At 32.2% G+C, this 13,336-nt stretch overlaps 1 long non-coding RNA gene across 1 annotated transcript; it reads right to left on the minus strand.

Moving 5' to 3' along the window:
• Positions 1 to 12,341: 12,341 nt before the first annotated feature.
• On the minus strand, positions 12,342 to 12,966 carry LOC145063023 (uncharacterized). Its single transcript, XR_013687805.1, has 3 exons — positions 12,834 to 12,966; positions 12,580 to 12,759; positions 12,342 to 12,463 (listed from the first exon to the last, which is right to left on the minus strand). It is a non-coding gene; the product is annotated as an uncharacterized LOC145063023 (long non-coding RNA).
• Between the last annotated feature and the right edge of the window lie 370 nt (positions 12,967 to 13,336).

Genomic DNA, 13,336 nt, shown 5'->3' on the forward strand with positions numbered 1-13,336 from the left:
ACCCAAAAATATGTTGGTTGGTTGACTATTAAGGTTCTGAGAGTACTTCTTGGAGGTCCTTTAGAGTTGTTTGAGAAGATGAAATGTGAAAAATTGGAGCTAGAGGAGAATGAAAAATTGTATTATGTTCTTTATTTTTTAGATGTAAGTTATATTATTTTTAATGAATTCATTTATGTTAGAATGTGTATTTATTTATGAATAACACTATATTCATTTGTGAATAGCAGTGCATTCATGTGTGAATGAGTGTATTTATTTATGATTAGATGTATTCATTTATTCATTTGTGAATAACAAGTTACTCATTTGTTAATAATAGTGTATTCATTTGTGAATAACATTGTAATCATTTGTTAACGAGTGTATTTATTTATGATTAGAGGTATTTTTTTATGAACAAATGATAATTTTTATACTCTTTTTATTTTCGATTGATTAAAAAAAGGAATTAGATTACTTGTAAATTGATGTGTATTAAATTGTGATTGGAGTAGTATCAAGTTTTTTGAAAAAAAAAATCAATTGTCAATACAAATGTATTAATTTGGGTTCGATTTCTATTAATTTTTTTGAAAAAAAAACGTGAAATAGGAGAAAAATATTTAATTTTTTAAGAATTTTTTTTTTAGTTTTAAAAAAAAATTGGTAAAATTGTTTTTTATATTCCATTAATAAAAAAAATAAAAAATCGAATATTTATTTCTTTTTTGGTAACTCACCCTAAATTTTAGGGAATTTGATTGAATTTTAATTTAATTAAAATATAAAATTACTAATATGCCCGTATATATTGATTGGTCAAGAATTGTTCTCGCGTTCTCAATCTTTTAGGTGTTCTTATTTGATCATTACCCATATATATATATATATATATATATATATATATATATATATATATATATATATATATATATATTCATTTGAGACCATTCTAATTTTGTGAGACCGTGAGACCAAATCTAAAAATAATTTTAAAATGCAAAATAAATGGAAAAATCCAAAAATTCTTCTTTTAAATATTATTTTCGGAACTTGAATTAACTAAAAAAATAAAAAATAAATAAAAAAATAACAAAAAATTCTGTTTTTTTGAAAAATACGTGAAATATTCTAATAGAATATTACACTGACATATTCTAAAAAATAATTTTAAAATGCAGAATAAATGGAAAAATCTAAAAATTCTTTTTTTAAATATTATTTTCGGAACTTGAATTAACTAAAAAAATAAAAAAAAATAAAAATAAATAAAAATAAATTCTATTTTCTTTGAAAAATACGTGAAATATGCTAATAGAATATTACACTGACATATTCTAAAAACTAATTTTAAAATGCAGAATAAATGGAAAAATCTAAAATTCTTTTTTTAAATATTATTTTTGAAACTTGAATTAACTAAAAGATAAATAAAAATAAATTCCATTTTTTTTGAAAAATACGTGAAATATTCTTATAGAATATTACGCTGTACATATTTTAAAAAATAATTTTAAAATGAAAAATAAATGGAAAATCCAAAAATTCTTTTTTTAAATATTACTTTCGGAGCTTGAATTAACTAAAAAAATTTTAAAAAAATAAAAAAAATAAAAAAAAATGTTATCCTGGGTTATTTTGAATTATGTATAATATTAAAGTATATAAAATTTTAGCTAAAAACTGTATGGAAAAATTTGGATATTTCCCCTTAGTAGACTGGTTAATGGTTTTATAATCGATCCTTTAAAATGTGTCAAATACAGATGACAGGAAATAAAAGGGTGTGCAAAATTCAGTCTGAACTATACTGAAACTTGTAAACTAATACTCCCTCCGTCCCAAAATTATAGTCCATCTTTTCTTTTTGGTTTGTCCCAAAATAATAGTCCACTTCTAAAAATAAATAACATTTTTACCAAAATACCCCTTATTATTACTTAACCAACTAAGCATTTAATGGAACATTAAATGCAAAGTAAGGACAAAACTGTCATTTTATTATATAAAGTTAGTGGCAATTAATGCTTTTCTTAATCTGTGTATTTTTTGTCTGTGGACAATAATATTGGGACGGAGGGAGTAACAATTTATAGAGAAAACGGCTCACATTTATTATTAAAGGAAACAATAATTACAATGAAATTATATTAATGTATTTACATTTGGAATTATATTTGCTTCAAGGGTGGTTTAGTATCGAATCCTCCCTAATAAATAAAGAACTTTTTGTCACATGTTATACTTATACTATTATTGATTTGGCCACATGTAATTTTGTGGTTATTTTCAATTAATTTTTTTTTCCACATGACATTTTGTGGTTTTTTTTATTAATTTCCACATAATGTTTAAATGTAATAATTACAATAAATATAATAATAAATGCATATCAATTTCATTAATTGATTTCCTTCTAATTTCAAATTTTATAAATTAAAGTTTCATTTTTAATTAAAAAAATAGACAAATTAATTTTAATAATTCAATATTTTTCTATTTTTTTTATTATAAATTCAAATTTATCAAATATTTATAATTTAATAACTTTTTTTTTAAAATGAACCCATGTAATACATGGGTCTTACACCTAGTTTGTTATAAACCAGAACCAAAGTAGATTACATCGACTTAGTTTCGATTATGTTATATATATATATATATATATATATATATATATATATATATATATATATATTGATTTTACGTTAAGTCAAGTTTCAAGCAAATGCACAACCCTAATATCACATGCTCACACTTTTATACAAACGCAATTGTTCAAGAACTTTCCTTTTAAAGACAAACAAGTTGTACTCGAATGACACCTCATGTTTGAATATAAAAAAAGTAGGACCGTTTAAAAACCTTTAAATATGGTGGAGTGTGTGTCTGAAAAAGAATGAAATTATACGTTAATGATATCATCAAACATGAAATGATTGATGAATCTTTTATAGAGTTTCATAATTAAGCTACAAATACTTTAAGGTTACATTTTTTTTTGTATGACTGTAGAAAAATTGAATAAGTTTTGAGGTAATTTTCTATTTTATATATTTTACACATTCAAGATAGCGAATCTTTATCCCACCTTCTGGATAAAAAAAACTACAAATTTTTTTTATTTATAGTTCAATTCAATACACGTCAAACACAGAATAAAATGCCATTAACACATGAAATGTTATATTGTTCGGATAATTAAACAAGTTGTTATTTATGTTTGATGATAAAATATTGAAACTTCTATACCAATGTTACAAGTTCTTATGCATAAGATACAACAGGACCTACATACCAAAATTGAGAGAAATAAAAGTAGAGGTGTGGCAAACTAGCATGGCTTTGAATATTGATAGAGATATGTTTGTATTTTTGTGATTATTTGGTCCTTGAGAGTTTGGTTTGCTCGTTTACTAGTCAATGCTATGAGCTGGCTCCTTTGCCATTTTACGCTACTATGAGTTGTACCTTTCCCCACACTAACACTATCGTGTAAATATAACGCGTAAAGGGGTTAAAACGGTATGATTTTGACTGGTTTAAAACATAAAAATCTCAAATTGATGAATACCAATTTTATTAGATTTGCTTGAATCAATCTTTTCGTAAAAGACAATAACACGTAACAAGTATCTTGAAAAAAGAAACATAAAAATAAGTTAAAAACTAAATGATGTAGGGTTTCAATTCCATGTGGTTTCATTTAGTGGTGGAGCAATTAGAATGACAGGTGGGTGTTAATGCTAACTGAGAGTATCTTCGATAGTTGAGTTATCATATAGCTTAAATTATCGTCACCTTATTATTCTATTAACTTTAACCTCTAAATAAAGAGAAAATGACAAAAGTAGCTAATTACACTAATTGCATTACAAAAATAGCCAAAAAAAATCGGGATTACATATTTAGCCACCCATTTCGCAGATGAGAAGGCCCCATCTACGAAATGGGCATCTCATCTGCGAAAGTACAAGTGCCTGAAGCACAGTTGTGCTTCAGGCACTTGTACTTTCGCAGATGAGAATTTTTTTTTTTTTTTTAAATTTTTTCGGTATAAATAGGGGTAATTTCGCAGATGGAATAGGTCCCATCTGCGAAATCCTCTGATCCTATCTGCGAAATGATGATTTTTTTTTTTTTTTTTTTTAAGGTTGACTACGAAATGAATTGGTTTGACTACGAAATGGGCTTTGCTATATAAAATTTTTTGTAGAAAAAATATCATTTTGGTTGTTATTTGGTTTGTGAAATACTCTCTATCTCTACAATTTGCTCAAAAAATGATTGAATATTTGGTTTGTCTTGTAACCGGTGGGAGATGGCAAGTTAATGGAACTAATCTGGAATACATATGTCCACAGGGAGGTATTTCTGAATTTGCTTTGATATTTTATGAGTATATTAGTTATAGTGATTTTGTATCTATGGTAAGAAGCAAAATTGGTTTGTTAGACAAATATAGAATTAGTCTTCGTTTCCACCATCCTGAATTAAATTATTATATAGCTATAGTTGAAGACGTGGATGTTAGAATGTTGATAAACGTAATCAAATGTAGTGGAGGAAGGGCTGTGAAAGTGTTTGTGGTGGTTGATGAAGTTGAGGAGGTTAATGGGGGCGGTGAAATTGGAAACGAAGTTGTTGGTAATTTATGCAGTTTTAAAGGGAGCAACGATCCGATAGGTACTTTCAATACTCCTAGTGTACCTCAGTTTCACAGTGTTGCTGAAAATGTTAATGTTAGTTATTCACCTATTCAATATGTGGATCCCGAGAATTACAAGTATGTTGGTGATGATGATGTTGGTACATATCTTAATCATGTTGGTGGTCGTTGTGATGATGTTGTCGAACAAGAAGTTAAACTTATGAATAGGCGTGTGGTAGATAAAACTAAAAAGAAAAAAAATTCAACTCAAAAAAATGAAAAAAATCATGTTTACGGGCATTATGTTGATGTTGGTGATGTATGTTTAGATATAACCGAGCTACAAAGTAATTCCGATAGAGATGAGTTGGGTGATGAAGTTAAAGCTAAGTATCCCGATAACCTTTTTTACGGTATGCCCCCTGTACCAGCATGGCCAGTTGATAATAATGAAGATATCCCAACACAGATGGTAGACATTAATCTTCAAAAGATTCAATGTGAGAGTATATTTAAAAACAAAGAACTTTTAAAGCGGTGTATTGGTAAAAAATGTCTTCGAGAAGGTTTCCAGACGAGGACAAGTAGATCCACCAAATCAAGGTATGAAGCTGTGTGTGTTTCGAAAAATTGTTCTTGGTTACTAAGAGCAAAAGCAATTAAAAATACTGATGGACTTTTCCAAGTGAATAAATTTGTTGATGTACACACATGTTCTTCAACATTGTTGCAACCTAATCATCGACAAGCAAACAAATATGTTTTGGGTGAATATGTTGCTGATGTTTTGGCGGAAGACTATAGTAGAGTTTATCAGGGAAAAGAAATTGTTAATGATATGAATGCTCAATTGAATATCAATATCTCATACCATCAGGCATGGCGTGCGAAGCAATATGCATTGTTGTCGTTAAGGGGTACGAAAGAGGATTCTTTTACCAAACTTCCGGCGTATTGTCACAACTTGGCCAAACATAATCCGGGTACTGTCACACATATTAAAACAGATGCTGATGATCGGTTTGAGTTTTTGTACGTCGCACTCGGTTGCTCGGTTAGTATTATCATGTCCTAATTTTTTTTTAATATTTATTTTGGTGTATTTGAATAGATATACAATGTATTGTAGGTACGAGCTTTTGTCAATTTTTGTAAGCCGACCCTAGTAGTAGATGGAGCTCACCTAAAGGGCGAGTTCAAAGGTACCATGCTACTTGCAGTTACTAAGGACGGACAAAATCAAATATTACCGGTTGCATATGGTATATGCAAAAATGAGTGTACTGATTCTTGGACATGGTTTTTTCAAAAACTACGTGATTGCATAGGAAATATGCAGGAGCTTACAATTATATCTGATAGGTCTCCATCTATAGCAACATCCGTTGCCAACATTTTTCCTCACGCTCATCATGGAATATGTGGTGTCCATTTGTATTTCAACATAGTATCTAGATTCGGCAAGAGTAAGACGGTTAAAGGAATTTTTTGGGAGGCGTGTAGGGCGTACACAGTTGATGCTTTTGATGCTGCCATGGATGTTATGAAAAAGACAAAAGAACCAGTATGGGAGTACTTAAAAAGTATAAATCCAGAAACCTGGTCAAGGGCACATTTTAAAGGGAACCGATACAATCTTATGTCGTCCAACAGTGCGGAGTCTATAAATGCATTATCTAGACACGCACGTAAGGTGCCAATACTTATGTTGATTGATTTTTTTCGTGCTACAATGCAACAATGGTGGTTTCAAAGACGTAACTTTGCAGGTATTACGTAAATTTGTAATATTAATGTTTTATTAGTTTCGATGTTATTGATTTTAACTTCTTCATTTTGGCTGTTTTTTTAGCGGAAGCAACAACAACCCTTACCCCTTGGGCGGATGAAGTTGTAAAAGAAAACAAGAAAATTTTTACCAAATGGGATGTTCGCATGATCTCAAATACGAAATGCGAGGTCAAAAAGGGGGCACAAAATGTGATTGTTGATTTTCAACATATGACATGTACATGTAGGCATTGGCAACTTGATGGGATACCTTGTGGTCATGTCATAAGATGTTTAACAGTGAACAATTACCAAGACTGCTCGAGGTTTGCATTAAATGCTTACTTTACCGAAACACTGAGGAAAACATATGAGGAATCAATAAACCCTCTGCCGAAGCCATCCGAATGGGAGATCCCCGATGATTTGATGATTGTTAAGCCACCTATAATGGATAAACGTCAGCCAGGCAGGCCAAGAAACACAGACCGCATTCCATCCCAAGGCGAGGGTCCAATTATAAAAGAGTGTTCTACATGTGGTCAACTAGGACACACGAGAAATAATTGTACTGGAAGGGCGTCTGGTAGCAGAGTAGGTCACATAATTTCTACTGCAGAAATGGCATATAATATTGGTGGTTCAGCGGGTTGCTCACAAACCCATAACGCTGATTTTGATATAAAACAACCTTGAAATTAAGAGTAATGACGAGTTGTTAGCTTATTATGTATTGTAATATTTTTATTAACTCTTACAAGACATTGCTATGCTTTCATATTTTAGTTAAGTTTGTTGATTATAACAATGAATGAAGCCTTTATATTATAAAATATAGTTTGCAGATTTATTTTAACAGTTACAACATGTTATTTAAAAAAAACAACAAACGATCCTTTGGCAACCTAATCTGTTTCATGATAATATTACAACAACTTTATAACTAATTTTTAAACTCAGGGAACTGCAACAGGTACTTCTCTTTCTCCATTGTTATATAGTCATCCCTAATTCTCATTTTGTCTTCGAAACGATCCTTTTTTACCATAATGTGTATCAACTGCTCATCCTTCTCAGCAAGCCGTTTTTCAGTCGTTTTGATTGCCTTCTTACTCTTTTTTATCCAATCTTTATGCTCTTTGATTTTGTTTTTATTGAGGTCAATCCATTCTTCAGCTTGTTTGCATTCCGAACCTATATCATTAGCAAGTTGAGTGAGAAGTCGGGATGACTCTTTGTCCTCTTCTTGTTGTGCTTCAGCCTTCTTTAATTCTTCAAAATTTTCATGTGACATATATGACCCGACTGAAGAGGGTGTAAAAAAAGGGTCTACCGAATCACAGTAGTAACAATCTACTACGTTGCATGAGCAAATTTCGAATTTGTGTGAGGAACTCATAATAAAATCGATGTTGTATTAAACTGGAGCAATAAGTGGTATTTATACATACTAGACAGTAATGAGAAGTCCAACTTTGAAATGACTAGACAGTAATGACAAGTCACTGTAGTAACCTGCACATCCCAGTGGGTCCCTTAAGTGACAAGAGATAAATGACAGTTTGACATGACAAAACACTGCATAAAGCTGAAATTCGTAGTCCAAATATAACCATTTCGTAGTCAAAGTATTATTTCATAGTCTATTTATTTATATAAATAGATGTTTAAGATCTATAAACCAAACACCCAAATCACCTAAACGAAACGAATTCCCATTATTAGAAATGTCGTCGAATGCAGCAAGTTCTTCGAATGAATTACCTGGTTCCAATTCTGAAAGGCCATGGACGACAAACGAGGTGTTAGTTCTAACACGGTGCTGGCTAAGTGTTAAGGATGGTGAACCGTTACTTGCTCCCCCGCATTGCCTAATTGGTGATGAATGGAGTCGCATCACATCTTTGTTTAACCATGAGATGGGAGAAGGGCAAAAAAGAGAAAAATCAGATGTTGTTACTAAGTGGACGGATGTAAAGGAGGAAGTGACATGGTTCAATCGAGCATGTAGTTATGCGAAACGTAACAATGTTCGTTGTCGTGACGAAGAAGAGTTCTTGGAAGTTGTTACAGAGTTTTACATCTTTGAGCATGAAGGCAGAGACTTCGAATATGAGGAAGTTTGGAAGGTTGTTAGAGATAAACAGTATTTCAAGTAGACCGCTCTAATTTGTGTTAAGAATAAGCCATGGACTTGTGTTTTACGTTAATGCTTTGTTCGTATTATGTCGTTTTTTTCATGTAATTGTTGTGATGTTTTAATGGTTCATGGAATCTTGTTACTAATGTATTCTAATATATTTTGATAACTAATGCAATGGCCATTTATTAACTCAAGTTAATCATACGAGTTTCTCACATAATAAAGTAAAATATATATATTAACTCAACTTAATCATACGGGTTTCTCACATACTAAACTAAAATATATTTTAAACATATGAAATACATACGAATTACATACGAAATACATGAAAATAACTTAGTACTCACATAATAAACTAAAATAGATTTTAAACAAACGAAATACATACGAAATACATAAGAAATACATGAAAATAACCTAGTACATGAAAATAACCTAGTACTCAAATAATAAACTAAAATAGATTTTAAACAAACGGGATATATTTCAAAATATTCCAAGGGGCTTCAAACTGGAATTCCAACCCGTTACTTAATGACTTGTATTCCTCCTTAGCAGCTTCCAAGATGACATCCTCAGTAGCATTTAGACGGGCGTCGTCAATTTTGGTATAAAGATCGTTGAATAATAGAACTTCGGTTTTCATTTCATACCATCTTGCTAAGATGTCTAGTTCGTCACGATCGTTTCTTGTAGCCATTCGGTTTGCAGCATTGAAAATATTTGTTAGACGGCTCCAAAACATTGGATCATTCAACTTGCTTGTCTCGTACACATGAATATAAGCATGTGTAAGAACCAAGAACTCTTCATTGCTCCATGATATAGAAGTCATTTGGATTGAAACAAAGAGGGTAGAATCTAAAAAACAATATTTGAACAACTATATTGGTTAATTTAATAACGTTTTGCGTGTAACTTAGGGTCAATTTATAGTAGTTTCTACACAAAATCGCAGTTCAAACTTCTAATATGTCTGCAATTCATAGTCAAAATTAACTGACGAATGCAGTGTACTATACTTATAACACAACAGATCACTGTTCGAGTTGACAATTCATCCCCGGTTGAATGACAACACAATACATTGCTGTTTGAGTTGACAACTCATTGCACCAGGAAAGTAAGGAGTCGTTATAAATAGATTTCAATATCCGTTGTAATTGTATTCTATTACTTCCCTCCTTGCAATTATGGACTCACCACATATATGGAGGAACGCAGAGGAGGTCGCTTTGGTTCAAGCTTGGATTACAACTGTAGAGGTGGATTTTCCATCGGGTCCCCCACAAGTTCGTGCTGGATCATTTTGGTCTCGTGTCTGTCATTTGTTTCACCATTTAATGAACCACACTCAATATCGAAGAAGAAGAGATGTCAAAGCGAAGTTTCTGAATATGAAAATGAAGGTGAAACAATTTCAACGTATTTATAACGAGTTGGATAATGAACATGCAAATACGGATGAAGACATTCTACGGCAGGTGGCTTTGGAACTATACCGCTTTCAATACGATGGTAGCGAGTTTACCCACTTAGATGCATGGAATGTTTTAAAGAATGTCTCTTATTTTTAATATGCATGTTGGTTAAGTTAATTGTTTTTCGTTATTTAAGTTGCTTTTTGTTATATGTGTCTAGTCGTTACTATTTAATAAACGTCCATTTCTTTTAATGTATGTTGTTCCCTCAATAGCCAATATTTAGAGAGCAATAAAATAAAACCGGGGTACATAAATAACTAACACATAATACGACATAAAAAATAAACTGGGTACATGGATAACTAATACGTAACACAGCAGTAAAATAAAAACGGAGTACATAAAAAACTAATACATAATACTACATAAAACATAAATGTGCTACATGAATAACTACTGCATTGAGGGAGGTAACAGGACCACCGTTTCATTTGGTATTTCCCAATGCTCATATGATGGTATACCATTCACCAACTCAGATCCATATGCAACTCGATACACATAATTAGTGAACTTGTATTCAACCATTCTCTGAATGGACTCAGATGTACGGGTTCTTAGACATGCTATAGCGTGGCCACATGGTATACCGCTTTTTTGCCATTTACCACAACTACATACCCTTCGTTCAAGTTGTACGTTGTTGGTGGCAAAAGTGTCATGGACTTCAAATGTATCCCCATACAAACGTTTTGCATTACAATTGTAAGACTTGCTGAGACTTTTTTGAACCTTACTCTCAACGTAAGGGGTCAACCCACCAGACAATCTCCCTGTAAAATTTGATATTTTAATAAAAATAGCAGCACAATAAAAAAAACAAAACATAACAATCTCCCTTACCAGCCAGTTCGGCCCGTTCAGCATACTTTGATTTTATCGACGTGGTGGTTAACTCAATTATCGTTGTTATAGGAAACTCACGTGAGGATATAATTTGCAAAATTTCAGGGACGTCAATCGATTTAACATTGTAACGTATTTTTGGGAAAAATGCTCTTGTCCATTTTGAAATCGGTATATCGTCAAGCCAGTAAATTGGACTCATAAGCAAGGTGCAGAAAGGTGGTTGCCTACATGTACTTTGCAACCTTTCGAAACACAAGTAAAAATCATCAACGCTATATGCATTGCATGACTTCCAAAACAACGATTCGACTTCCGTATTGTTATGTCCGATAGACTCACGTATCTTTCGAGCTATATCTTTAGGACAATATCCATGATAGGAATCCGGGTAGGCACTGTCAACACCAAAGTCTATGTTATCACACATGTTGCTTATGAAACCAACCTCTGTGTCCTCACCTAAACAATCTCTTAACCTCATCATGAACCATCTCCATGATTCTTCACACTGTAAGGTTCCCAAACCAAGTGCTAAGAGTAGTGGCTCATGATTTCCATCTAAAGCCACTGCGAAGTGCTAAGAGTAGTGGAGGAGAACATATCGTTAGGATTTCGGGTACAGCTAAAAACCCAAGAAGATTGTTCTACGCTTGCCCGTATTTGGTATCATGTTCTTACCGTCATTCAAATTTAAACCCTCGTGTTTACATGACACAAATTAATTTTCTTACTGTGGATATTAAATTTAACAGGGACCAAAATGCGGGTTTATCAGTTGGGTTGATGAAGAGAAGGACCAATCTTCTATGGTAATAGCTAAAGTAGCTAACTCTAATAAGCTCTTTCAATCAGAAAATAAGAAGTTAAAGATAGCGTTGGTTTGTAGTTGGGTGTTGTTCTTGGCAGTTCTTGTTTACAAGTTGTAAGCTTTTCAATATTGTTTTTATGGTTTTGAAGTTGTTAGGTCAATAAATTGTTGTATTTGTAACGTTAAAACAAATGTTGTGGTCGTTCTTATGTTTTGAATTTATTGATAAGTAATTAGTAGGTCATTAAATTGTGGTAATTGTCGTAACGTTATATTTTTTGTCATCCGTTGAGTAAACTCTAAAGATAAACTAATAATGAAATCCAACATTAATTTGTATATACATTTATATAATCCAACTACAGAGGAGCAAGACTAGACCCCCAAATAATTTTTGCCATCCGGAGACGGAACTCTAAAGCTGCGTTCTTTGGGTCAATAAGAACACGTATTGGTTGACCTGAAACCAATTGCTCCATAAACATACAAAGAAAAACACCGCAATCTCCCAAATGACTACTTTGTTGGGGAACGTTTTCTTCATAAATGAATTGCATATTCAATGGAATCCTTGGGATGTTCCTCCGCGCCCAATACTTAATCTTGTCCAAATAATTTGCCACCCGACGTTCAAATTTGTAAAAGATTCCTTCGGATTGGAATTTTTCATAAGCACCTCTACCAAGACTGTCATAAATATGCACTTCCATTGACGCTAATCGTAGTTCCCCAAATAGCCAATGATTAGGGGATGAATGAATCGGCAATAAGACCTGTATAAGGATCAGAAAATAAAATTATGTTTATTTACATCACAATACAAAAACATCACAATACAAAAACATAACAAAAAAACGATATTATTTTCAATATAAACTATTAAGTTTACCGTATCAACATCCCACCAAGCAACCATGAAGTTAGGGTATGTAGCAATACCAGCCATAAACGCCCTCCAGTCCTGTCCTTCTTCCAAAGCATGAGAAACAAAAAAATTTGGAGGCATTATTGTATGTCGGTCGCTCTCAAACCGTCTCTCCATCAAAAGTCGGTACCAAATGGTTATATGCTGCACACATGATACTTTTGTTATTGACTAAAAAACAATTAACTTTTAAAAGAATTAATTAACAATTTATTTACCGCTGACTCCAACCATCCGTCGTGTGTATGCCCAAACAATGAGCTCCAAAAATCTCTATCTAACATGAAATTAAACAAACGATGCTGCACATCGTATGAATGCAATACATAATTTTGGATGACATCCTCACCGCCTGCTACGTAAGGTTGCAGGCGCAACCTGGAGAAGTCATGAGCAACACCAAAAACTGGAGGAGGAACGGGGCTTGTTGATTTCATACCAACCTTCTTTTTTGTTCTTCTTTTTTGTTTCGGTGTCGTGTGCAACTAAAAACAATATTCAAATGTTTAAATGTATATCTTTCAGATAATTCACATAAACATAAAATCAACAGTTTATAAATAAAACGAATACCTCGGTGTAAGGAGTGTATAAAAATTGTGATGGTTTTCGACTCCTACGTTTATCGGGTGTAACTTCTTTGTCATCATCATCATCATGAAAATAATCTACATTTCCCATTATTATAAGTTCGTCTTCATCCGGCACATCATCATCAAAT

The sequence above is a fragment of the Lactuca serriola genome, chromosome 7 (assembly GCF_051521515.1).
Source record: "Lactuca serriola cultivar US96UC23 chromosome 7, Lser_US96UC23_V15, whole genome shotgun sequence".
Taxonomy (NCBI): Eukaryota; Viridiplantae; Streptophyta; class Magnoliopsida; order Asterales; family Asteraceae; genus Lactuca; species Lactuca serriola.